The 26,650-nt window shown below is 37.0% G+C and overlaps 2 protein-coding genes across 4 annotated transcripts in view; one reads left to right on the top strand and one right to left on the bottom strand.

The window, feature by feature from the left end:
* LOC128877868 (hemicentin-1-like) overlaps positions 1–5,447 on the bottom strand; it is a 170,826-nt gene extending 165,379 nt beyond the window's left edge. For both annotated transcript variants that reach the window (XM_054125482.1, XM_054125483.1), the window contains exon 1: positions 5,167–5,447. The gene's annotated coding sequence lies outside the window, so the exon portion shown is untranslated. The remainder of the gene's footprint in view (positions 1–5,166) is intronic.
* LOC128877866 (zwei Ig domain protein zig-8-like) overlaps positions 1–26,650 on the top strand; it is a 458,647-nt gene that overhangs the window by 425,295 nt on the left and 6,702 nt on the right. The gene's annotated exons all lie outside the window — the stretch shown is intronic.

Here is a 26,650-nt window from a genome sequence, read left to right as displayed (position 1 = left end):
ATCCGACATTTTGAATTTTGAAATTCTGATATCAGATTCGTAATTAGTGGATCAGAAAACCCCAGTATACGAAATTTCATACAAATCAGAACATTCCTTATATTTTTGCCGGGTTTTCGGGTCAAATGAACCACTGTGCTTATATATGAAGGGAAGGCAGACCGATGACTTGTGAGAAACGAGGTACGAGCAGTGTCCCTCTAGTGGTGGGGACAGGAAGTGTCACTACAAAGGAATCGAGCGTTGTTTTAGGATAGATTTTTCAGTAAAAAAAAATTCAAAACCTCGTATCTGAAAAGCTCATAAAAAATAAAAAATTAAAATTTAAATAAAAAATTTCCTCAATGTGATTTTCCAGTTTAGCAGGCCAAAGTATATAAGAAAAATATATAAGAAAAATATAATGGCATTGAATGTACAGAAAATTTCTTTTATTTTGGAAACTAGTGTCATTTCTACCTATACAGTTAACGTTTCATTTTCAGAGTGTAGGGATAAAGCAACGGGTTTGGCAACGAAAGCAACGGGATGAAACTTTAGCCATACGAATTTACCGTCGGAAGGTTAGTCTTCCATTCGAGTTTTTTCTTGGATCCCCCGACGACAGCATGGCGACACAGTATAAGCATTTGAATTTTAATTCAGCCCCTCCTGAAAATTTTGTTATTCCCACTGTAGTCGTAGCTTGCGCGTCATACGTTCGCGCGAGAATACGGGACGTTCACGAATCTCGCGAGTCCCTCGAATACACGCGAACCTACACAAACATGCGCTCTCGTGGATCGTTGCGATTTACGTGTTCCTCAGTTTTATGCCTCAGCTGTGCACCTGTGCAACGCGTAACTCCCGCCTTCCCTTTCCTTCTTCGGATATTCTCAACTGCGGGATCGGACGTTGCGAACGCAACTCTAAATATTGTGAAGAAAATAGTACAAATTTTTCTTTCTAAATCGAGTCGAAATTTCACCTAGGTGGGGTAATGTTTAATGCATTCAGTGTGCAAATCTAATTGTCTTGTGTGAGTCACAACATTTTGAATCTAGTTTATTTATGAATATAATATATTCTATTATTACAGAACGTCGTCATTTAAAACATATAGTGGAGACTCTAAATTTCTCGTTTTGTAATTTACAAACTCTCTTGTCAAATTGAATCATGTATATAAAAAAATTATTCTGTACACGTTCTATATTTCGATGCATACAATTTTCAATCTAGTCACAATAGCACAGAAATACAAAAATCATATTTACATTACCGAAGAGTTACGGCAACTGTCTAACCAAAAATGACCCAAAAATGACCCAAATTAATAACAATGGAAAGTATACGTTTCGTTGCAAAATTCTGTTTGAAGATTGTTTCCTGGAGCTACACCTGTTTACAAAACCGTGGAACGAGCATAAAATCTTGAATCTAGTCACAATAGCATAGAAATACAAAAATCATATTTACATTACCGAAGAGTTACGGAAACTATCTGACCAAAGATGACCAACTTTGATTCATCAACTTTATTTTTGTCACTTTGGTTTTATAAAATGTCCCATCAGCTATGTGCTTTGACTTATGATTTCTGATGCAGAATTTGTATCAGACATTAAATAACTCGCAGCTGACGAAGAATATTTCCTCCGCCCCCAAAAGAAAAGGCCTCCAAAAGAATAACCTCAGAAACAATAAACACTCAGCGTTCAAATTTGTTACTTTCATCCCCAGTCTCCACCAGCGCATTAAACGAAACATTTGCACACACGCGCAGACGCGCACGTACACGCGAGAGACCCTTTGATATGAGAATAAACGTCGTTCCGCGGAAGCACGGTGAAAAAGACCCTCGAGGAACAAGCGAACCCCTCGTTTTCACGAAATGGCATCCATTCGAGCGGTCGCTCGTCACGAGCTGTCAAATCTCGGGAGATCTCTTCTCGCGTCGCTATTTATAGCGAAATCCGCTTGACACGGTACCGGTTGCACGCGCGTGCATCGTTTTCCCCGTTCCGTTTCCCCTCCAACCCCTCCACCGCTCCTCTGCCCCCTGAGTCAACGCGAGGAACGAGCGCAAAGCCCTTCTGTCCGGGCGTACACATAATTACCAAAGTTAATTAGGGCCTTGGAGATGAAAGAGAGTGAGAACGAGTGCTGGATGGTGGCGAGGGTCGCGTTTAAGGATGTATTAGCGAGCGGAAACGGGGGAGGGGGAGGCGTTAAAACGCTGCGAAACGCTCGAGAGCGTCGCGAAAAATCTGAAGGGTCGCGTGTCCCTACTTTCGATGTAGGCGTGCATGTGAAACATAATGCCATGGAGAGTGTAGTCCCTCTGGTAACATGGAAACTTGTTGAATACTGCTTTAACCCTCTGATGCATGAATTTCATTTCAGCTTTCGAAAACGAGATCACTTCTTGGGTGTATTTAACCATTTGCTAGCAAACTTCGTTGGCGAGTGTGCGGGATGAACTTACGTGGGAGAAAATTTTTCATAAATGCGTGTCTCCTAGTTTTTCGTTCAAATTATTTCTTGGTTATATTTAATGGAAGTAGTATAAGGCTCAGCCTGTAATGTATGAATTTTATTTTGTTTTGTAAAAATGAAATTATTTTTTGGTTATGTTTAATGTGAATATAAGATCCAGTCTGTAGAGTATGAATTTTATTTTGTTTTGTAAAAATGAATTTATTTTTTGGTTATATTTAATGTGAATAGTATAAGCCTCAGCCTGTAGTGTATGAATTTTATTTTGTCTTTTGAAATTGAAACTATTTCTTAAATACATTTAATGTACATAATACTAGAATAACATTCAAACGAAAATGGTAAAAATATAGCTGTTTGAGTGTCTCCGGATTTTCAAAAGCACCACTTGTGTTAAAATGGCTTTAGTTAAAATGGTTTTCCTTAAATGATTACAATTTTCTAAATCTATTACGACAGACACTAATTATTTTGATCTATCATAAATGAATATTTCACTTTGTTACATCACATATAATTTAACAATGATATCTCTGGTACCACAAATACAGTTTCTAAAAAACTATGAACACTCAAGCCTATAAATTTTCATCATTTCTAAAATATTTTATTCTAATTTCCCAAAATTGATGCTAAAAATATCCACCCCAAAATGCTACTAATAATCATTCAATAAATAAAACGAATATAAACACTCAAACCTATACATTTTCATCATTTTTCAATCGTCCAAAATTGATGCTAAAAATATAAACCCCAAAATGCAACCAATAATAATTCAACAAACCCAACGAATCAATACTACAAGCGAAATAAATTCTCAAACAAACCCCTATTTTTAACCGCCCTAAGTGAATTCCCACGAAAAGGGCATTTGCATTCCATGCTTTACAAAATCGACGGAATTGGATCCGACGTCGCGGGAGCTCGGTAGCTGGAGCATTCATCGAGCGAATTCGAGAATCGAATTACGCGAATATCAGACGACGGAATTACGCAGAAACGCGGAGAACAAAAACGAATGGCGTCGAAGTGGCCGCGCTTCGCGTCGTTGTTTCCGTTCGAAACGAATGTAGGACAGAAAACGCTCGTTCGAACGTGTAAATTTCACTTTTACTCGCGGCATGCAATTTTTCTTTTTTTTTTATTTCTACGTAAACGCGTTTGTTCAAAGGACGACCATTGCACCGCTACACCCTTCCGCCGCGTTTACCCCTGACACCCCTGGCGCGCGAACCCCCACCGAAAACCCTCGTCATCCCTCCGAAACGCTCGAATCGCGCCCACACCGTCCCGATCTCTCTCTCTCGTGCACTCCTGCAATTGGTTTTTCGTGTTCGGAGCACTCCGGTGTCCTCGAAATCCTAATTTCACGTTTTTCATTCTCGATTCCGCGTCCCGTGGAAAACAGCACCCCGTCATCCGACAGAACGGAAGTCCCTTTCGCGCGATATCCGTCGCGGACATCGCGATTCTTTTTTCTTCTCTCTCTCTCTTTTTATTTTCTGCGGCGAATGAAAGAGAGGGAAATGGAATTAAAACTTCCTGCTGCCGGTGTCGCGATAGAGAATTGACGAGAGCAAATCGAAACGGGAAAAAATAGAGTGAAAGAAAAAGCTGAAATCGATCTATCTTGTCTGTATGCGCGTGTGTTTATATTGGGGGAAAATAAGGAAAATTTTGTGGCAGCTGTATCGGTCGGAACGCGAATAAGTTGGGTAGCATTCGAAAAATCGCGAGTTTGTGTTGGTGAAGTCCTTTTTGGGGACCACTCGCGCTTCGAGTTGGAAATTGGGAAAGTTACGCTGATCTTTGTTAGAACTTTGTCAATGGGAATGTACGTGTTGAATACGGAATAATACATTTCTCGTGGAAGCTTACTATGGCACAGTTTTAGATTTTACGTTATGGAGATTTATGTTCTGAAGCAGTGAAATGAAAACAAAAATGGAGAAACCATTTTATTTAGAAATGGTTTTAAATGGTGCTTTCAAAAATGCATGCAGAATATGAAGTATATTAATACGAGAGTACTTGATTTTTAAAGGACACATTGACTTGCAGTTCAATAAATTAATGAATTAAAAAAATTTAATTCATACATTGGATAATATATTTTTCGTGGAAGCTTTCTATGATACAGTTTCACCTCAAAATTTATATTTTGATATAATGAAATAAAATGGAATAATTTTTGTAGTAATTTGAAAAGTATTTTCAAAAAAATTAACACATCCAGAATATAATGTATACTCATACGAGATCAATTGATTTTTAAAGAACACATTGTCTTGCAGTTCAATAAATTAATGAATTAAAAAAAATTAATTCATACATTGGATAATATATTTTTCGTGGAAACTTTCTATGACACAGTTTCACCTCAAAATTTACTTTCTGAAACAATGAAATAAAATCACAAATGGAATTATTTTTATTGTAATTTGAAAAGTACTTCCCACAAAAATTAACACATGCAGAATATAATGCATACTTATACGAGATTAATTAAGTACACATTGACTTGGAGTTCAATACCAAAATGTGAATTAAAAAAAGAGACTATATTCTTTAAAAAATCAATTCACTCAAATCTTCCATTAAACCGACTAAAATTTTCCTTATTCTCAACCCTAACTCCTGCTTTCTGCAGTCATACAGGGACAACAGGTTGCTAGTAAAATGGACCTGTAAGAATACAGCTTCGTTCGAACCCCCGCCACGTACTAATTGTTTAACGAGGTCTCACTTGTACCTTTGCACCATCGACATCTTATCCACGATCGACAGAATCACCAAACACGACACGATCACCAATGTCGATCACTAATGTCTATCACCGACGCTCAAGCAAGACGTGCTCCGAGCGACTCGTAGATTCTCGCGTGCGCGTCGCGATCACTATACGAAAGGATCAATCGGAGCACGATCGAAAGACGCGTGCCGACGCGCGTGGTACCGGCATGGACGTGCAAGACGCACTAAATCCTGGTGGCACGTCCGCGGCCGGCCGAACCCTCTAACAATAAACTTAGGTGAGAGACGAGAGACGAGCACGAGCACCCAGACAGGCGACCGCACGCGTGACAAAGCAGCGAACGCTTGTGCTCGTGACGTACGTGCGTGATCCGCACTAGCTGTGCGTGAATCAACGCGGGACGAGCCACTCGAGGCTTCTGCGCCAGTGTCTCCCAAACTCTGAAACACTAGTGTGGATAGTAGTTCGTGGATAGTCGAGATTGGAAACGTGGAGGGATTAAAAATAAAATTTGAGGGGGTTGTTTCTTCCTGGATCAGACGATCGATTTTCTTATATTCTTGTTACCCGAGAACTTTGAAAGAAACAAGAAAAAAATGTGTTGTAATGTACAGATTGAGATACGATGCATTCGAATTAAAATAAAAGAAAGTTTTTATTCGGGACTTGACCCTTTACAATTTTCTGCTTTCGAGCCTCGCCTTATCGAGTCTCGCTCGACATAGGATCGCAAAGGGTTATTATTACTCTGGATCAAGAGATCGATTTTCTTGTTTATATTCTTGTTACCCCAAACCTTCCAGAGTTGGTGTTAATGTTCGTGGATAGTCGAGATTGGAAACATGGAGGGATTTAAAAATAAAATATCAGGGGGTAGTTTCTTCCTGGATCAAAAGATCGATTTTCTTATATTCTTGTTACCCGAGACCTTCGAGAGAATCGAGAAAAATATGTGTTGTAATGTACAAGATTGAGATGCGATGCATTAGAATTGAAATAAAAGAAACTTTTGACTCGAGACTTAACCCTTTACAATTTTCTGCTTTTGGTACATTTTTGTCGAGCCTCGCTCGACATAGGATCGTAAAGGATCGCAATAGGATCGTGTTCTTCTTTTCGGGTTTAAATACAAATACGTAAATTTTCATTCAAAATGAAAGAATATTCAAAATTGATATAATTTTGAAGAATAATTCCACAATTATTACGATTACGAATATACGAATATTCTTCGCATAAAGTCTTTATAAAAAAAATGTGAACGTTCCCCAAATATTCTTCAAAGCGTTCCTCGGCTAAAAAAGTTTGGGAAACGCTGCTCCATGCAACGAGTATCCCACAGGACCGTGTCTGTGGGTGTGTCCGAGTAGCGTTTGTGTGGAAGAAGCCGCGCCGCTGATCATCCGTGCTCGTTTATTGGACATTAAGCGCGTCGAGCGGTGTTGGTCGAGAAAGCGATCCATGATTTTCGACTAGACACGCGCGATTTTTTGTTGATCCATCTGGCCGATCGGTTTTCGGGAGGAAGTCCGCGAAGCCGTTGGTTCGCGATGGGAAATTGGAATTGAGCGAAAAAGTTGGTGTCGATGACAGCTCTGTGCACTTTTCAAATTACATTTGAAATATTACGTGTTATTTTATTTCACAGTTAATTGTAATAATCGTGGAATTATTCTTCAAAATTATATCAATTTTGAATTCACATAACAATCTCGAATTTAAATGTACCGAATACTGAACAAATTTGTGTCTTTCAAATTTAAGAAGGAACAAATGCATTCAAGTTTGAAAGTTTCCAGTAAAATTTTGAGTTCGTTTCGCGATTGAGTTAAATTTGAAAGCAAGGGCGATTCCTCCTCCTCTCCCCCAACAGAGATGTCGAGGTAATTTTTAAATTAAGTGTCACACGGTACGGAAATATCGCGGCAAGTACAAAGGCGGGGATAATTATAGAATAATAACGGCGTTATTAAAGCGACTGCAACATTTCTTAAATTAAATTAAGCTGCTTTGTACGTCTACGCACTCGCTATTTCAAAGCAGACAAAACGTCGTCTAGCAAAAAAAACCACCTTTTTACGTACTTGTTCGCCTCTTTTGTTCTTAGTGCCCTCAGGCGATGAGGAATTGTAATTAAGAGGAATGCTGCGAAAAAATTGACGCGAGGGAGACGAGAATATCAAGGGAACTTTGTTGTGAGAAATTATTTTAACAATTCGTAATTTTCGATTAAAATTTGAAGGTGGAATCTGCGCGACAATGTCGCGTCGTTGTGGATAAAGTTACAATGATATGAATATTAACGAAATGTACTAATAAGGAGGTTTGCATGAATGGAAGTAGGGAAAAATATTGGTTTTAACGAGCAGATGTAAAAATATATGTGAAAATTGAATTATATTTGATTTTAGAAATATTTATGGGAAACCTGAATAATGATGTCACCTACGTTTTATTGAAATAAATTTAAGGTTTCTGTACAAAATCCTATGAAGAGGACTTCAGAGACTTCAGGAGAATTTTAAATGAAAAAGTAAATGTTACTGTAGAATGTATTGAAACATACTATGGTATAGCAATTAGATTAAACTACAAAATGACACGTAAGCCATTTATAGAATATGTTCAATGTTATAAAAATGTATGTAAAAGTTGGTATATTCGATTTTAGAAAAATGTATGTGGAACTCAAATATATATTCAATATTATAAAATGTATGTGGAACTCGAATATATATATTCAATATTATAAAATGTATGTGGAACTCGAATATATATATTCTAAATTATAAAAATGTATGTAAAAGTTGGTATATTCGATTTTAGAAAAATGTATGTGGAACTGGAATATATTCCACATATCAAGAACTAAATGTTACTGTATCGAAACATTTCTCACCATGGACCAGCAATTAGTCTAAACTGCGAGTTGACACGTCCGCCATTTATAGAACGCCCACGCGCCAGCATTCTACGGTACACAAAATCTTCCGAAATACAACATCAAATCGTTCTCCTGAATACGTTAGCATCTCCCCGTGCCTCGCTACGGCGAAATCGAACAGTCACGTGCACTTTCAATTCAAGATTTACAGGCGAAGGAACTCGTCCCTGTCCGACGTCGGACGGAAATAAAACGAAGCCCGTGGAGCGAAAGGCGGGAACGTAATCCGCGTGCGAAAGTCACGGATACAGATTCGAGATGCGTATCGCGCGATAAATTCACCACGGATGATCGATGCTCCCCTTTGGTCGTGCGACGATTGCTTGAAAACCACACCGGCGAAACGTTGACGTGTTCCACGCGAATGGTTGCAGCTCGCCGACATCTAAGACTGGGTTTATTATGAGCATTAACCGTCGAAAAGGGTAAAAAAAGTGTGATTGAAAGTAGACCACCGCAGTTGGACTCAGATTTATTGCTGGTTTTTCGAAGGAACATCAAAGAAAATGGATATAAAAATGATGACTCTTAATTCTTTTCACGCAAGGGGTGACTTGGAAGCAACAGTAAGAGGGTCAATGAAGTTTCTTATATTTCAATATTTTGTAGAAAAATTTGCATGGAATTTATAGTCATCTTCATTCTCAAGAATCTCACTGTTCTTTAATTGTGAATTAATAATTATTACAGTTAAAGTTGTAAAGTTTGCAAAGAAACAAAATTTAATTACTCCAAAGTAATTCAGTCACTTCGTAATTCGATTACGTTGTAATTAATAAGGTATAATTAAAATACAGCGTGATTGAATCAGGATTATTTAATTAAAAGGTAATCAAATTTAGGGGTAATAAAAGGTGGAAAATACTTTGTAAATGTTTCAAACAGAATAAAGTATGTGAATCATTTTTTTAAATTATCATTGGATTAAATATTTGCCTGGAAACGAATTAAATGGCCTAGTTTAAATAAAATTATGCTGATCGATGCACGCTTGAAACAAAATAAGATCTGAAACTACTACTAAACAAAAGTTTGAAAATATAGGATTAAAATAAAATACTCTGAGCAGAATTTCATCAATCGTTACCAACTGGACCTGATTTAATGACCAATTTAAACTTTAGTAGGAATAAAGTTCCCAAGTTATAAGTAGCTACTGTTCTAATAATACTGTGAGAAACTAACCTTGTTCAAGTGATTTCCGTGCAGCAACGTTGATAAACAACACTTCAAACACCCATTAGACTTCTATTTACAGTCCATGTAGAAGCAATTGTTCGAGTACTTCACCAATATACTCAAGCAAGCTCGAAGAATAATAATCTGCATAAGTGCTTGTGTATACAGAGACACTAACTAATTATAGAATAGTATATGTATATAGTGCCTCCTATGTCTATCGAAGAAGTTTAACTAAATTAAATAATAGTTTTGATATTACTAAATGAATTTTTCATTATAAATATGTATATATTTGAAACATCAAACCTACCATTTAATTTAAACAAATTTCTTTAGTAGACATGGAGGGTACGAATATTTATAAAACTGACGTTTCTTTAAATAAATAGAAATTCAACAAAATTATTACAAAGGTATTTAAAAAAATTGAACCCAAATAGAATAAGTATTTTACTCTGCCAATATTAAAATACGAACTTTACTTTCAATATCTTTTTATATTATTGCGTACTGTGTGCACTGAGTATATTTTATAGTTTTTTAAAATTTCCCATAAATGTATAAAAATGTATAAAAATGTATAAAAATTCACAGCTCAATAATAACCAAGCAATAAATGAGCTGTTCATTGCACAAATCGATCAACTCCATAAAACAAAAACGTTGAGAAATCCGATCAAAACGGCCTCCGAAATAAATTATTTATTATTCAAGTGCAAAACAAATTTTGTCGTTGAATAGCATTAATCTTTATTATTCGAGAAAGTTATTATAAATAGTTATTACTAGACTGCGGATCCTTATGCATTTATAAGAAATTTCAATGCCCAAGAAACTACAAAATGCAAGCAACATGCAAGAACATACAAAATATTGAAAGTGAAGTTATAATATTTGCAGAGTAAAATTAATTCCTATTTAAGTTCAATTATTGTAGACACGTTCGCGAAGATATTATTTTCCATAAATGACTATACCTTTGACACTTAAATTAAAGGTTTTCCGAAAAGCATAGTCAATCGATTCGTTCAGTGAACGGTCGAAACGTGACGTAAAATAAAACCATCTAAATAAAAGGGAGATCCAAAGTATCCGAACGAGTCTCGATCCCTCGCGATTAACAGAGGACAACTGGCATACGGTTGTGTCACTGCGTTTCGCGTGCGTTTGCATTCCACGAGTGCGATCGCAGCCGCAGACAGCGCGTGTCCAAGCTCGATGCCAGACGAGCTCCGCGGGGGTTGGATGCCTGACCGAGCACGAACGAACGAAAGAAGGAGGAAGAATGCGCAACGAGCACGTGTACCGAGCCCCATCCGTGTGGACCGTACAGAGAGTCGGTGTTCGTATGTGTGCAACGCGCGAGATATTATGCGGATAAAATATTCATGGTTATCGGAACTCGCGATCGGGTACGCCTTTATTTTTCGAGATGAATAGAAATGCCACTCCCGCCCCCGCCTGGCTGCCCGTGGGACACAAATTCTTTTCCGCCCCGACGACAATGAGAAGGAGCAAAGAAACAATAAAAAGAGGGAGGGACCGGGGGAATCGGTCCGCTATCGTGGACATTGCGCGGAAAGTAATATCGATAACGTATATTTATCGCCGCGGATGGCGAAGCTTCCGAGGCGGCTGAACCGCGAGCTCGCCGCTGTAAAGAATATTTTCTCGCTCTTGTGCAGCGGACAGGACTGCATTACCGCGCGGTACCCGTGGCTTTTTAATATCCGGATCCTTGTATTTATGCGATCGAAGCCTGCGTTCCCACTGGGATGTAGGAGAGGGGGTGGAGTTAAGGGAAGAAACGTTAGAAGGTATTTTAACATTTAGACGGACACTGAGTTCTTATGATTCTGAACGTTCGAGGCAAGTAGGCAGAGGAATGGAAGATACGTTGTTGCGGAATGAAAGTGCAGTGATCTGAGCTTTCTATTATAATTGCTGAGGAATGAAACCTTTGAAATTTGATATTAGGGAAATCGATGCAAGTTCAAATTTTGACTTGGGAAGTGTTTTTGTAATCACTGTGTGATTTTAGAATAGTGGATGCTATTTGTAAGACATCCTATTAATCGTGCAGTGATCTCAGCTTTCTAATTGCTGAGGAATGAAACCTTTGAAATTTGATTTTAGAAAAATCGATGCAAGCTCAAATTTTTTCTTGAGAAGTTCTATTGTAGTCACTCTGGGATTTTAGAACAGTGGATGCTATTTATAAGACACCCTGTCGATCTTGCAGTGATCTGAGCTTTCTAATTGCTGAAGAATGAAAGATTTTTTGGGAAATTGATTCTAGGGATATCGATGCAAGTTCAAATTTTGACTTGGGAAGTGCTTTTGTAGACACTGTGTGATTTTAGAATAGTGGATGCTATTTGTAAGACATCCTATTGATCTTCCAATAATCTGAGCTTTCAAAATGAAAATATTTGAATTTTCTTGAAGATGGACGTTTTATAAATATATAATTTCAGATTGAAAATGTGAAAATTCATTTGAAAAGAATACTTTTTGAAAAAAATAATAAATAGATTTCCTTTTTAATAAGAATCTCTTCTAAATCTTTCCTCAGTAATTCATTAAAAAATTAGTACATTCCAAAATAATTATCTTCAAGGAAATTTTGCAATTGTATCTTCATTAACATCACCCAGATATTTTAATCAAGTATGTACTGCCCTAAACTCACTATTTTAATAATATCTTTTCCAAATCTTTTTCAACTACTGTAGTTCAACCAAAATCTGATTATCTAAATCTTCTGTTATAAATATATCACGTTTATAAATATCATAAAGAAATCTGGGATCCCATATTACAAGAATTAAAGTACAAAAGACCATATTTAAAAAATGCTTAAACCTAAGAAAGAATAATTGTTCATCAGACGACTCTGTCTTTCGTTCGCGACAGTTTGCAACCGGTTTCATTCGGTTCCGTCGGAACAGAGGATTATTTAATCGTCGACGATCTCTCGGGTTCAGTGCCGAGCCAATTGTTCGGCATTAGTCGCGAGGGCGAGCGTTAAAGTTTCGCTAAGAAATTTCCAGACAGCGTTTCCTCGGGCAATATCGGAAACGCAGTTGGCTGGAACTGGTTCAGGGGCCCGTAACTTTCGACCGTGGAAAAACAACGGACCGTTTTAGTAGGCTAGAACGTGGCAAGTTTCGTTGGTTACGGCGACGCTAATGAGCACCAGAGATTACCAGTCTCGCGCCGCTTGCCACGCAATATCAAAGAAGGAAATGCGACAACTCGCCGATTTCTTGCACTGATTCCGCCCTGTGTTCAGAATCTGTTACACTCTCGGAAAGTCTATTGGAAAATCGGAGAGAATCTATGGAAATTTTAGCGAAACATTACCTGTTGTATTCTGTGTCTTAATTTGAATTTGAATTTCTATTGATAGTTCATCGAAGACTGAATGTATATGCATTGTAAATATTCAATTAATTGGGAGATGTATTATATTTAATGTATTTTAAAGTTTCAGATTATTGTGCCAATGTTTTTCGAGAAAGTAATATTTCCGAACATGAAAAGTTGAGAATAAAAAAAATGTACATGTCGAATTGAGTAACCTCCTCCTTTTCGAAGTCGGTTAAAAATTTAAATAAGTAATCGTGAGATATTTATCTATATTTGACATTTTAGCGAGACATTAGCTGTTGTGTTCTGTGCCTTAATTTTAATTTTAATTTTTTAAGCAACGATTTGAGCTCCAACAGCCTGGGACCAAAATGTAATATTTACATTTGGCCGAACGATGGCTCACATGCGATTGAAATTTTTTCTTAGTGAAAAGGTTCTCCTAATGTCCTGACTATAGACATCCCATATAATGTACACATTCACATTTGCATTAGTAAATAAAATTAAACAGCTTGTAATTCTCTATCCTCGTACGTGCATTTAGGATAATGCTAGTGTACATATAATGTCCAACGCTACGATATCAAATAACAAGCTTCGTACATTTTCAGCAGAGAACGTAATGCATATTATTCCCAGTTATTCTGAAGAGGATAACACTCTAAGTGATTGAAATGCTAATAACTACTTAAGTATGATTTCCTGTTTTGTTACATCCGCTGAAACACGTTTTTCTGAACAATTGATGCTAGAATTATATTTCATATTTCCAAAGCATAATTATTCGGATACCCATATCTACCAATTTTTTTGTTGTTTTATGAAAAGATCGAATTTTTGTTGAAATTAATATCGATATCCTTTATCATTCCAGACATATTCCGCGAGATAGAAAAATTCACACATTCTACATGGGATGATTTTCTACTCTCAACCGGTATTATGGAACCAGCGAAAAATGGTTTCGTATTACGGATGAATTACTGTACTTCCACGTAATGTTTTCAACTTTCCCGTGTTTCTGGTTCGCGAGCGTTCCTTGTTAATTTCATTTCGCGTAGGTCCAACATCCAGAAACCAAATCGGGAGCAATTATCTTTTTAAGAAAAGACGTGGTCGCCAGAAAAGCGACCACGTGTTTCCATATATTTGAAGAATATGGAAATTCTTAATTAATGTTAGGGAGACCAAAAATTGATCAAAATTTATGAACATTTATTTATTAAAGAAATCTTAAATGCTAATTAACAAAATGCATCATTTTCTAACACTTTTTGCCAGCAAAAGACAGTTGTTCCTTTTTTAAAAAAGTCCTTCCATTTTTCATTGAAAAACTTTTCCAAGTCGAAGACATTTTCATTAGTTTTCGATTTCTCTAATATATTCTAACAGCTGTTGGGAATATTATATTCCAAAATACCCGTGAGAACAAATATGTCTGCTTTCTATAGAATTATTGCTAACAAAACAATTGAATAAAATTTAAGGACGTTTTCCTCCAATATGGTCAGTATTCCCGCCAAATTTAATTGAACATAATTGAAATCAATTGGCAATTTTACGCAACAAACCGCCGGGGCCGAAACGATCCCCAAGATTTGATTAGAACCCTAATTTACGTGGTCGGAAATTAACTCGGTCATGGAGTATAAGTTTCGCTGAATTAATTATTAACGGCTCGCAACTCGTTATAGAACTATTGAAATTTTCGTCGGGGTGTACAACTTCTATATTTTCCCGACGCAATAATCCTTCGCGCTTAAAATTAAATTAAGCGAACTCTTGAACACGCGAAACCTGCCGAAATGGAATCATAAATCGTTAACAAAACTATCGTGGGAACGAACAATGAACTTTGCTTCGTTTATAAGAAAATAATAATAATCGAAAGGAATAGTAGCACAAATTGTTGATAACGTTTGATATTAAAATTTTCTGATTTATGGAAAAAGAATGATATGAAAATAAATTAAAAAAATACAATTAGATAGAAGGTATCTTGGAAAAAACAATGAACTCTGCTTTGTTTGTAAGAAAATAATAATAATCGAAGGGAATAGTAGCACAAGTTGTTGAGAACGTTTAATGTTAAAATTTTCCTAATCTTCGTCTAATTTTTTTTCAATAGAAATTAAAATTAAAATAGAATTAAATTAAAATAGAATTAAATAGAAGGTATTTCTATGGCAAAAATTTGCCGACCAGGGCCCACGCGATTGCCTGCGTTCCCCTTGTTAACGAAAAAGTGAACATAAAACGAAGAGTCCAATAAAAATTCAATCGGACCGTTGCTAATAATACGGTCACGCGATACGATCCGGCGTTGCCGATCGCCAAATTAAATTCAATTAGTTTCGTCCAAGTTTGTTACGCGACCGACCTAAAAATTGCAACTGTGCGGACCCTGCAATTAAGTCGACCGCTTCCCGGAAATAATTGGCTGTATAATTGACCAGCGAACAGTCTGTGTAAATAATTACTCGACCGGTTCCACCGAACAGTAGGTAAATAACTCTCGAGCTGGCCAATACGATCTTCCAGAGTTATTGGACAAAGATAAAGAGACAGTAAAGCTATTAACAACGATAAACGGTTAACATTTCGGGTCGGAGGAAGTAACTCAGCTCTGCGACCCATGAAACACGATCCTCTACGTCGATAATAGTAGAGGAGTTAAATTAAAAGGATTCGTAAAACGGGATTCTGTTCTTTAATAATTCGTGGATGGTGTGGAGTGTATCAAATATTTTATTTCGCATGAATGGACACCAGATTACAATTAAACGTGAAAGGTGATTACGTTTTTGGGGCGTTGTTCTTGAATAAAACATGAATGGTAGAAGATATGTCCAAATATGTTATTTTGAGTGTAAGTATATCCGATTGCAATTGAACGTAAAAGATGGTTACGTTTTTGGGGCTTTGTCCTTAAATAAAACGTGAATAGTGTGAAATGGATCCATTTATTTTTATTTAACGTGAAAGGACCAGATTACAATTAAACGTGAAAAATTATGACATCTCTGGGGCTTTGTTCTTGAATAAAACATGAATGGTAGAAATTATATCCAAATATGTTATTTCGATTTGGGAAGTAGAACTGATTACAATTAAACGTGAAAAGTAACGATATTTAAATGTTCACCACGACTACTTTGACTAATGTATTTTACTGTTTAAAAACAAAATCCCAAAGCCCCTTTTGGGAATCCTTTATAATACGATCAACGGATTTATTAAATTCAATGAACCTGTGAATACACAATGTATTTCAAAAGAAGAAGCCATAATTTCGGGAATGAATTCGCATTACAAAACAATTTGAAAATCTTTTCACGAAAATATTTGAAAATCTTTTCACGAATATTTGGTCGATTTGCTTACATTTCCCGTGATGAGGTTCGTTTTTATTTTTAATAATTCTCGTTATCGGCTCCCTTGCAAAATTCTAGCTTTCGAAAACAGATACCTATCTAAAAATTTATTTAAAATTATGAATGTTAAACTTATGTTAAAATTATAATAAAATTACAGAGAAAAAGTTTCAATATTATTTTATAAATGTTTTCAGTGCGTAAAACTGCCATATCCTTAGGTATGATTCAGAAAATGATGTCTTCCTCCAGAGTGAATAATTTTAAATAATCTTTTACGATGCACCTTCTGTAAATTTGTAACTGTGAACCAATAATTTCTTCACATATTATGTACCTGAGCCTCTGCACGCAGCCATTGCACATTTCTATTACTAATTTGAACAATCTACATTCAATATTGCTGGTAAAGCTTAATTGACCGTAGACTAAATATTGAATTTCCAAATGTCCAGCAATGAATCAAACAAAATCTGCGCTCTGTTACAGAATGAGACCGCTAACATCAATTTACTATAACCGTCATATTGCTCATTTCTGCGGTTAATTATAATTTCTATGTTCGTTATTATTTACTGGCGAAGATCCGTGAACGAGTCGAAGAAAATTCTCGTAGCATTACGCGATGAAAGCGCCAACATCAATTCACCGTTATCGTATTCCTGGGAGTAATTGCCGACCGTTTAATCGGGCAGTTTTTTTGATAAACGGAAGATTAACCGGCGAATAATACGGCGACTTTTTTATAAGGCCGAGTTAAACGAATTATTGGAACACGTCCCACTTGAAATTGTGCGTCATATGTGGTTTTATACGCGACGGTGTTCCTACCTGGTTTTAATCGTTTAGCGAGGCAATTTTTTAAATGAGCGATTTCCAAGTAAATGGATTGAACGCGGAGAACCTACCGCCTGGCTACCTCTATCCCCAGATTTAAATCCGACGGATTTTCACACACGGGCTCGCCTAAAGTCCATGGTTCATAGTACAACGGTAGATAACATTGGATTACTACGGCAGCGTATTGAAAAAGGTTATAACGAATCACAACACCGCTCGGAATTTTTTCCGAGCGTACCGAAAGGCGAGAAATTTGTATTCGAGCCAGGGGCTATCGGTTCGAGCATTCTTTTCTAAATCAAAGTGTGGTTTGCTTGCGTCGAAATGGACAAACGAATAAGCACTATATTTCGATAGTTTATTTTTTTAATAGTAACGTGAATTCTTTGTTATAAAATTACGAATGTTACGGGTTAAATAAAAGGACACTTAATGATGTTTAACTAATATTTTTCTGGGATGCAATTCTACCAGCATGAAGTAGGATGAAGTCATTCTTTGGATAATTCGAATTTTGCAGCTCAAAAAACTAACCACTTTGTTGGCGAAAAATGAAAACTTTTATTTAAAACGATTGCCATTTTTGTATTTTTCAATTTTTTTTTTTGTTCTGGTTCATGCTCTGACCACACTCATACAGGTTAAGGAAACATCTGCGTTTTTTGTTTCAGATGACTATGACAGCTGCAATCTCGTTACAATCGTAACAACTTAAAATATATTTATTATTACGGCTTCCAAAAATTTCAGCAGAGTGTTTGAATGTTATTTAATGAAAGCTTAAAACTTGGAATCGTAAAGTGAAGTACTTTCCTTTGAACAAAATCCCGAATCTTGCTTTATTTTCCGAGCGTCAAACTAGGGAGACCCCTTAATAGATTCGTAACTTTTTTAAAATTATATTCCAGTTGAGACACTGTCCACAATACAACACTGTCGATGCTCTTTTCGTCAAAATTCCAGCAGGTTAAAATAGAATCTTGTGCCAAAGAAAAGAGCTCCGAGGAACAGAAGGGAGATGGCCAGACCGATCCATGGACAGGATAACACGCAAAATAATAAACCGAGGAACGAAACGCAGGGACTATTATGTCTCCGGTGCAACGCTCGTCTTGGAGAACTCGATTCGCAGCCGTCGCGCCGATAATATCACTTATGCCAGCCAGTGCGTTAATCACGTAATGGTGGGTGGCACTTGAATTCGAGAGAAAGCGTCTACAATTTGCAGGTCGACGGTATAATAATGGAGAGAGACCGAGGAGCCTTCAGCTGCTCGGTTTCCCTCTCTCCGACCGCCTCCTCTGCTTCTATTTATAATCCTATTCTCTTTATAAGTGCACAAGTGCGAAACGGTCTTGTGTGGCTCCAAATTAGCCTCGTTATCACGATATAATTAGATCCCGTGCGCGGTGGCACCGTGAAATTCGGTAGACCTCGATGACAACAATATTTCACCGACACATTTATTTTTCAATCTTCTTTATCTTACTATTCTCTGATTCGAATTTATCACGTCAGCATTTCTTACGAGGAATGCTTGAATATTTAGAAATGATAAGAAATTATATTCAGAAATATCCAGAGGATGAAGGGTTTCCCAGAGGGGGCTTTTATTTTTCAATAACAAGATACAAGTCAGTGTAGTAGTGGTAGATATATTAATTAACTGTATAAATTATGTAAATTGTATTTATATTTGATGTTGTTTGTAGTTCATTGAAAAATAACGTTACTTATGGATAACTTTTCATGAGCATCCCAAAACAGCTCCAAATCAGATGATCAGTTAACAAACTCCAATCAAAAACAGCGTTCAAATTTCACATCCAAATGGATTAATTAAAATACATCAAAACTCCTCACAAAGCAATCCAACAAACGTATACAATCTACAGGAAACCCCTTCAAATCAGGTGATTAATTAACAAACCCTCAACCAAAAACATTCCACTTTCAAATCAATTAATTAAAATACATCAAAACTCCTCACAAAGCAATCCAACAAACATATACAATCAACACAAAATCCCTTCAAATCAGGTGATCAGTTAACAACCCCCCCACTGAATAACAAAACTGACAACAAAACCACTGTTCTAAAGCTCCTCCAACGTCACGAAGCAATCCAACAAACCTATACAATCAACACAAAACCCCTTCAAATCAGGTAATCACTTAACAACCCCCCAACCAAACACATTTAAATTCCCCTTTCAAACCAATTAATTAAAACAAACTATACCACACTTCCAAAACTCCCAACTCCTCAAATGGTACCAACCTGATCCAACAACAAAACTGACAATAAAACCACCCCTCCAGGGTCCACCACACCCCCAGGACACCAAGGACGAGCAATTCGAGTCACCCTTGGCAATGACAGGGCACCATGGAGGCGCCAGAGAAATTCCTAAATTTCCCCGGACGATATCCAGAGGCAATTCGCTCGAAAATGGCCCGCTTAACGAAAGAGCCAAGGGTCTCCGGGCGTTGGAAGGCCTCGTGATGCGTGTACCCGGGGTGATTATACTTGTCGCCCGTGTGGTCCTGGTTAGACAGAGGCCGACTTGGAGCCAGCGCCTCGGTACCGGTGGTAATCCTTTGATTACAGCGTGTTTCGAGGCTCGGCTGAATCACGAGGACGTGCGCGTAAGGTGATATTCCTGAATGGCGGGGCCGGAAGCCGAAACCGGGCCGCATAAAGGAGGATATACAACGGAACGGGAGCGAGTGAAGCGCGGACCAGTGTGGGGCGCGTACACGTAGCTGGGATGGCCCGGTGCTGATGCAGGATACACGGGAACGAGCCAGCATAGCGCATCCGGTGTACTCTCGGGTAATGAAATACAGTAACATTATATCCGCGATATTCATCCGCGACGCGGATGGCGGGGCGCGGTGTGCCATTACACAGCGAAACGTTCGACCGTGCACACGGCACTGCAACGAGTGTGCAGAAGGGGAATACGTGTCCAAGGGTATCGCGCGTCGCCTAAATTAATCGGAATTCGGAGAAGGCGTACGTGTCTCTCGTTCTTATTGGGGAAACCCTAGGACCGGAAATGGGAGCAGATTTGAGAATTTTTTGGGGGGACTAGTGGAGAATTTTTTCGGGGGTAAGTTGCACCGTGTTTGGAGGTACGTTTCTTAAGGCATTTGTCGTAATTTTCAAATGTCGTAATTTAACGAAGTTATTGTGATGTAATTTTTCACATAATTGCTCTGTGGCTGACTCTACAGTCAGACACATAAGTATTTTATTATATATAGTATTTATTCCCTCTATGTCTATAGAACAAATTTGTCTAAATTGAATGGTAAGCTTAATATTTCCAAATATATGTTTCGTTATAAATGTGTAGATAAATAGACTTCACACTTGTATATATTTAGAATAAGGAAATTTATTTGGAAACATGAAACCTACCAATGAATTTAGGCAAATGTCTTTAATAGACGTAAAGGGTCTGAATACTTATGGTGTTGACTGTATATGTCAGAACAGGGTTGTACGATATTCGAAGCACAAGCATTTTTTAATAATATATCAAATTATTCAAGTGCTATCAAGTGCTAACCATGAAAAATAAGCGTTATTCAGAACTAAAAATTGTTAGGTGCAGATTTGGATCGTTGCCATTCTGTGCCAAATTAATTGTTTCAAACATGCAGTTCAACATCACTTAGACAATTTGATATATTGTTAAATAATGCTTGTCTTAAATATCTGATAAGCCAGGGAATGCTCATATGATTTATTAAAATTTTTAAACACGAAAATTGCGATGCATGAACGAGGATATATTTTTTAGCCATCGTCCAAAAAAATATTCACAGACCTAGCTAGGACTTTTCCAACAGACTACAGCCACAGATGACAGTACCCGTGAAAACTGTACTGTTGATTTTCATGGAACAAAAAAAGGAGAAAGATTTCGAGCTGCATTCATCCAGTACTTCGCTTTGCACTTCCTGTATCCCACGATTGGTTAACAATTTTAAATTGGAAAGGCTTTTGTGCTTCTCCTCTACTTTTGCTGTTATCGAACGGGAAGAATGAATGGTTCACTCTCTCTTTTTTTTTTTTATCAATTTATCGAGTGCATCGTGAAACGTGGCACCGCATCAACCAGCATCCACTTGCACGCGACCGGCTGGCCATACGGAAGCGCCATAAAGCTAATGATCCCTAAGTGATCCGTACCACGACGACATGATGACTGTTGTGTTAGAGAGGATGGGATTACAACCGAATAGAATGGAACGGGATGGAACATCCCATCATTATCCAATGATCCGCGTCTCTTTGCATTGCCACACCTCTTTGCGGCGATCAGAAAGTGCACGATCTTTCCACTCTGAAAAAAATGACGTATCAATCGTTTTTTTTTAATTTTACAAATAAGTTTTCAGAGAGGGAAGGAGGCACTCTGGGTATAGCTAATTGGTTTCGAACGTTTTCTCACGTGTTTCATCTTTTGAATATTAATCTAAAGATAAAGGAGTGTCACGAAATTTCTCTTGGAACAAATTTTCATCATAGTCGTTTATAAATTCAAACTTGTAAAATTCGATTTTAATTAGGAAATTTGAACTCAGCATAAACCTAGGCTCACCTAGACTAAAAATGTAAAGAAAACTCTCGATAACAATATAATTTGTTCTCGTGCGATCGTGGTGGACGAAAGTGGAAAAAGTGACATAGTTATTGCAATTTAACTAGATTATCCAGTATCTCACGTTCGCGTTTCATCAGTGGGTGTAAGGATATCACTTAGCCATTTGTCTTGAGAGAATTTCAACACATCACTCACAGGAATAGCCACCCGAAGACGAATCTTGCGAGGCTCGCTTTCCCAAGCGTTCCACGGTGTTAACGTATCAGTATGTTTGGCGTCTAAACCACGGTGCACCGCAAGATCGTGATGGCTATCCATCAAGCTCTATATCTGGAGTATAGGATCGCCACCTGTATCTCGCTAAACAAGATTTACCTCGCTATAGATCATCGAGTGCGTGATCGAGTGCCCTTTCCTCGCGCATTTTACGAAAGAAACAATTAGTCCTCGGAGGATAATGGGTATGTCGCTCTCTTCAGTGTTTCTCAATTTTTTTTCACACGTACTCCACTAAATCTTATTCATGCATGTTGCCACAATCGTGGATCTTGGTTAAAATTATACAATAGAGTACAGTGGTTCAAAATACATAATAAAATACGAAACATGTATGAATAAATTGGAATACATAATAGAATAATCTTGATGTTTTTAAATATTTTAATATTATATAGGATTTTTTCGTTAACAAAATCTGCACTTAGAGATTAAGTTACTATTTGATGGAATATTTATAGAATTCTTATAATTCCAATAATATTTTATGAACATACTCTTTGCAATGGATACAGTAAGATCATTGAGAATCCACTAAATATTATTCATGCATGTTGCCCCATTGGTGGATCTTGGTTAAAATTATAAAATAAAATACAGTAGTTCAAAATACATAATAAAATACGAAATATGTACGAATAAATTAGAATATAGATACTGACAAATATACAAAAATAATAATATTCTGATGAAGTATATAGTCTTGATGTTTTTAAATATTTTAATATCGATTATTTAGGACTTGTTCGATATCAAAATCTACAATTAGAGAGTGTTAAATTACTATTTGATGGAATATTCATAGAATTCTTAGAATTACAATAATGTGAATTCCAATAGTGAAGTAACTAAAAAAGAAAATACAAAATCGACCTGCACAGGATAACAGAAGAACTGTGAAATACGTTGCAGCTCACTTTTGTATAATATTTTGTTACTTCCACCACTATGATTCACAACTCGTAGCATGGCTTCCATTGAGAATCCCTGGTACAGAGAACACGATATCAATCGCAGGAAATGTCGCTGGGTTTCGGCTGATCTACGTCCCCTCCTTTCGGCTTCCCAGCTGACGTGCTGAAGCTACAAAGCTGAAGACAAATCGAAGGCCTTTAATGGGCAATTTGAACGGTGCTTATCGGAATTATCAGATTGATCGATCGTAATTTGTAGACGGGGATATTTGGAAATACTTCTCCCTTGGAAGTAGATTCCGTTACTTTAGAAACTGTGGGTGGTGCAAAAATGTTGAGCAAAAGTTTCAGTGATATACAATCCTCGACAATTCGTTAATTTTAATGCATAACATTAATTTGAAGATAAAACTATGTACAAAACAGTCTAGTGGGAAAAGTATCAGGTGCGCCAAAGGTAAAATTAGACTTAAGCAAAATTAAAATATAAATATCTATAAAATTGTGAGTTTAAAGCTCACAGTTAAAATTGGGGAAGCTTCTTTGATATCCCTGATTAAATCTATGCAATCCTCAACATTTCATTAATCTCAACCCATAAAAATAATTTAAAGCTGAAAATATTTATGTACAAAGCAGTCTAGTGACAAAAATAGAATATCTTATTTTGCTCCAAAGGTAAAATAAGACTCATGCAAAAATAAAATATAAATATCTATAAACTTGTGCGTTTAATCCCCACAGTTAAAATTAGGGAAGCTTCTTCGATAGCCTTGATTAAATCCATTCAATTCCAACCATACCTCACACTTTGGAGCTCCAACATCCAACGATTCATTTTATTTTAAACCATAGATTTAAAACTCACTGTTCCGAACCTAAAGAAACATAAAGAAACGAGAGAGTCTAATGACATGTTGGAGGAACTTATTGCCCTAAGCATTCAATCGATTCATATTCAAACTATACTCATGCAACGCCCACAGCCGATATTTCGCATCAGTCGCAAAATTTGGAGCGATTGGTGTTCCTCGAGGCCGTATATAATTCCAAAAGCGAAACGCGTCCGTTTAAAAATTGAACAGAGGAAACATTCGATCGGTGTTGCACCCCATAAATAATCCGCAGGGGGTCGAGCGGTTCCTCTCGGCAGGGCGGATGACTTCGGGCGGCCAAACTCGTCTGGGATGTTGAGTTATGACCGCATAGTGACTCCGCAACACGTTGCCGATCGTTGAGCATCGCCTCGAGCCTTCCAGCTTCCCTTCACCCACAGTTTCCTTGACATTTCCATTTCTGAAGCTGGAGAAAACACCTAGTGTCCAAACATCCAATAGGGATGGTGATCGATATCACGTTACGAGAAATTCGTTGACAGAAAGAAAGAATGATTAAGAATAATCTTAGACGAAATTGATTCAATGCTCTCGTTGCCCTTAAAATTCTCCAATATAAAATTTAAATAAAAGAAATTAAGGAAATACTGAGCAAAGAAAAGAATTTAATGAAAGCATAGTTCCACCATCTTCAGTTATCCATTTGAGGTTAGAAAACTACCCCATCTTTTCAAATCAAAATCAAAACAAAATTGATGCGAGTAAACCACTTTTTTCAAGGTGAGATTTGAAAACTACCCCATCTTTACTATTTTATTTAAAGGTTTTCATTCATGTGGCAATATTATGAACTAACGCCAAAAGTACGATAAGTACACTGGTCTTCTGCAGCTTACATTTTATTTTTATTTTATAATCGTGTCCCTCAAAGAGTTATCTTTTATTCCATCAAGTCTTATCTTCACTAATTTTATTTTATTACGTCCCACTTTCAATTAACAAACATTTGTCGAGTCTTTTTTCCCATATTCACCTTCTTTTTTTTTAGTCACTGCATTCATTCTAATTCTCCCAAGTAAACATCATGTACTGAAAATTCTCAAATATAAAATTTAATATAACAAAAATTAGGCAAACACTCTGTCTTTCTCACCGAAGAAAAGAATTTAATAAAATCATAATTTCCCCATCTTCCATTTCATCGAGCCTTATCTCCACTAATTTTATATTATCATTACTTCCCATTTTCAATTAACAAATATTCGTCATCAAGTCTATTTTCCCATATCCACCTTCCTTTTCTTCCTCGCTACATTTATCCTAATTCTGCCAAGTGGACACGATATACTGAAACGCATAGATCGTCTCCGTCAATTTTCTATCAATTCGAAGTTCGAGAAGCATCGGCGTAATCGGCGTCGAGCTTCGACTCGTTTTTTCGAGGAGACGTCTACATTAAAACGGTGCTTGAATGGAAGTTCGAGGAGGGAGGGGATCATTATACCCTCACGCAGTGATTCGAACGAACAAGGGAATAATAGCGATCGAAAGCGGCTTTTTCTGGTAGCGGACCATTTAGCGAGATTAACGTGCACCGTAAACGCGGTATTACGTTTAAAACGACGCGGCGATGAGCACGATGATGTTTGCCGATGCCCGATAACAATTCAGTTTATGTAATTTGCCGATTTGCTCGACAAAGAGCATCCGCGATTGCGGCGTTCGAATTTATCTCGGCGCTCGACGACCTAACGGAATGTTATATAACAATTTATTCCGTTTATATAAATATTGGTAATATTTCCATTAAAAAATCATGTAAATAACGCGAGCAAATGGCGATTCGTTCGATCGGAGAATTTAATTCTGCGCAGTTCGTAAACACGAACGTTTGTCTGACTTGTTATTTATCCGTTATTATTGTACGTCGTGTGCAACTTATCAATTCCGAAGAATATCACAAAGCAATTTCCTCTGTCAGAGATTCGTCATTATCTGTAGACTGTGCTTGAATCGTTCGAAGAATTTTCAAATTGCAGGGAATCAACAAAAAACATTATTGGGAAACAATATTTAGACAAAGACACGAAAATAAGCAACAGATACCTTTTCAAATTCCATACATTTCGTAAATGAATAAATTTAATTTAAAAATGATGTCGATTATTGGACACCTAGGAACAAAAATTGAACATAAGGAATGGTATAGTAAAATTGAATTTAAGGCCAGTTAGGAGAGGAAATAATTAAGCGAAGCACTCGATGTTAGAGTCAGTGGATGCCGGGACACTTTGCTTGGCGAAATAAAGTGATTCGAAACAGTAGTTGAGCTAACTTTAGATTACAACGCTTCTGACTGTCACAGTGGATTACACAGTACACATGCAGTCTGTTACGAAAGGTTAGGTTTGTTACCAGATGCACCTGAAGTAGCATAGTCACATTGGAACATTGAAATCGACGTTATTATAAATGTAACATTTAAATTTTCGAACGATTTTTAATCGATGGCTGAGATAAAATTAAGAGAAATTACAAATTTGTTTTCGATTTATGACTCCCTTTTGAGTTATGATAACAATGTATAATATATATAATATATAATAAACTGAATAATTAGTAATACAATGATAATAGAAACCAATGACAAGGAATTAAAATAATAGAAACAAAAAATTGCAGAAAGTCAAGAATTTTAATAATTATTCATCGTACTCCTGATTCAATTTTTTCTTCAGTCTTACTATTACAGAAAATTGTTAATACTGCAGCGCGTATCTTTTCTGAACGAATGCACTAAAGCGATGAAAAATTCCAAGAACTTTTCAAGAAGAGAAAGCTCTTTTCTTTTACTAACATTGCTTTCTGCGCAGTAACTGTATCTGGGTCACTGGTTGTAACTTTGATACCGTTGGTTAAGAATATGAGACAGATAACCGAAGTTCTCGAAAGAGGAGTATCGACTTTTCAAAATTTCACTCGAAGCCACTTCGTCTATTTTCATTATATTCGGCCACGGTACTACTTTCTGTTTGTTAAACTCGCTATCGACGC

The sequence above is a fragment of the Hylaeus volcanicus genome, chromosome 6 (genome assembly GCF_026283585.1).
Source record: "Hylaeus volcanicus isolate JK05 chromosome 6, UHH_iyHylVolc1.0_haploid, whole genome shotgun sequence".
In the NCBI taxonomy this organism is placed as follows: Eukaryota; Metazoa; Arthropoda; class Insecta; order Hymenoptera; family Colletidae; genus Hylaeus; species Hylaeus volcanicus.
This window is presented reverse-complemented; position numbering and strand designations above follow the sequence as displayed.